Below are 2,659 nucleotides of genomic sequence, written 5' to 3' on the forward strand. Positions count from 1 at the left end.
TTTCCTTCAGTCTCTGCTCTACACAGTCTCTGCTCAATACTTTGTCTCTGTATCTCCTCCTGTGGGTATTTTGATCCCCCTTCTAAGAAGGACCAAATTATTGACACTTTGGCCTTCCTTCTTCTTGAACTTCATGCAGTCTGTGAATTGTATCTTGGGTATTCTGAGCTTCTGGGTTAATATCCACTTGTCAGTGAGTACATACCATGTATTTTTGTGATTGGGTTACCTCACTCAGGATATTTTCTAGTTCCGTTCATTTGCCTAAGAATTTCACCAAATTCATTGTTTTTAATAGCTGAGTAGTACTTCATTGTGTAAATGTACCATATTTTCTATATCCATTCCTCTGTTGAGGGACATATGGGTTCTTTCCAGCTTTTGGATATTATAAATAAGGCTGCTATGAATATAGTGTAACATGTGTCCTTATTACATGCTGGAGCATCTTCTGGGTCTATGCTCAGGAGTGGTATGGCTGGGTCCTCTGGGAGTACTATGACCAATTTTCTGAGTAACCAACAAAATGATTTCCAGAGTAGTTATACTAGCTTGTAATCCCACCAGCAATGGAGGAATGTTCCTCCTTCTCCAAATCCTCACCAGTATCTGCTGTCACCTGAGTTTTTGATCTTAGCCATTCTGACTGGTGTGAGGTGGAATCTCAGGCTTGTTTTTATTTGCATTTCCTTGATTATTAAGGATGTTGATCATTTCTTTAGGTGCTTCTCAGCCATTTGGTATTCCTTAGTTGAGAATTGTTTGTTTAGCTCTGTATCCCATTTTTTAATATGGTTATTTGTCTGGAGTTTAATTTCTTGAGTTCTTTGCATATATTGGATGTTAGCTCTCTATCAGATGCAGGATTGGTAAAGATCTTTTCCCAATCTGTTGGTTGTTGTTTTGTCCTACTGACAGTATCCTTTGCCTTACAGAAGCTTTGCAATTTTATGAGGTCCCATTTGTCAATTCTTGATCTTAGATCATAAGTTATTGGTATTCTGTTAAAGAATTTTTTCCCTGCTTTCTTTTTTTTAATATTTTATTTTCTATATTCTTTGTTTACATTCCAAATGATTTCCCTTTTCCCAGATTCCCCCTCCCCATATGTCCCATAAACCTTCTTCTCTCCATCCATTCTCCAATCACCTCCCTCCTTTTTCTCTGTCCTTATATTCCCCTCCAATGCTAGATCAATCTTTCCAGGATCAGGACCCTCTCCATACTTCTTCATGGGAGTCATTTGTTATGCGATTCGTGCCTTGGGTATTCAGGGCTTCTGGGCTAATTAATATCCACTTATCAGAGATTGCATTCCATGTGTATTCTTTTGTGATTGGTTTACCTCACTTAGGATGATATTTTCCAGATCAAACCATTTGCCTAAAAAAATTTGTGAATTCATTGTTTCTAATTGCTGAGTAGTATCCCATTGTGTAAATATACCACATTTTCTGTATCCACTCCTTCTTTGAGGGGCATCTGGGTTCTTTCCAGCTTCTGGCTATTATAAATAAGGCTGCTATGAACATAATGGGGCATGTGTCTTTATTGCATGCCATTTCCCTGCTTTCTTATCTATTAGTTTAAGTGTATGTGGTTTTATAAAGAGGTCCTTGATCTACTTTGACTTGAGCTTTGTGCAAGAAGATAAGAATGGATCAATTTGCATTCTTGTACATGTTGACTGGCAGTTGAACCAGCACCATTTGTTGAAAAATGTCTTTTTTCAACTGAATGGTTTAAGCTCCTTTGTCAATGATCAAGTGACCATAAGTGTGTGTGTGTTCATTTCTGGGCCTTCAATTCTATTCCATTGATCTACTTGCCCGTCACTGAACCAACAATATGTAGTTTTAATCACTATTGCTTTGTAGTACTGCTTGAGGTCAGGGATGGTAATTCCCCCAGAAGTTCTTTTATTGTTGAGAATATTTTTCACTATCCTAGGTTTTTTGTTATTCCAGATGAATTTGAAAATTGTTCTTTCTAACTCTATGAAGAGCTGAATTGGAATTTTGGTGGGGATTGCAATGAATCTGTAGATTGCTTTTAGCAAAATGGCCATTTTTAAAATATTAATCCTGCCAATCCATAAACATGGGAGACCTTTCCATCTTCTGAGATCTTCTTTGATTTCTTTTTTCAGAGAGTTGAAATTCTTATTGTACAGTTTACCTGCTTAGTTAGAGTCACACCAAGGGGGTTTATTTATTTATTTATTTATTTATTTATTTATTTATTGGTTTTTTTCGAGACAGGGTTTCTCTGTATAGCCCTGGCTGTCCTGGAACTCACTCTGTAGACCAGGCTGGCCTCAAACTTAGAAATCCACCTGTCTCTGCCTCCCAAGTGCTGGGATTAAAGTCATGCACCGCCGCCACCACGACCTGGTGTGTTTTATATTATTTATGACTATTGTGAAGGATGTTGTTTCCCTAATTTCTTTTTCAGCCTATTTATCCTTTGAGTAGAGGAAGATTTGTTTGAACAAATTTTATATCCATCTCATTGCTGAAGTTGTTTATCAGGTTTAGGAGTTCTATGGTGGAATTTTTGGGGTCACTTAAGTATATTATCATATCATCTGCAAATAGTGATATTTTGGCTTCTTTTCTAATTTGTATCTTTTGGACATCTTTTTCTTGTCTAATTGCTC

The sequence above is a fragment of the Apodemus sylvaticus genome, chromosome 9, assembly GCF_947179515.1.
Source record: "Apodemus sylvaticus chromosome 9, mApoSyl1.1, whole genome shotgun sequence".
NCBI lineage: Eukaryota > Metazoa > Chordata > Mammalia > Rodentia > Muridae > Apodemus > Apodemus sylvaticus.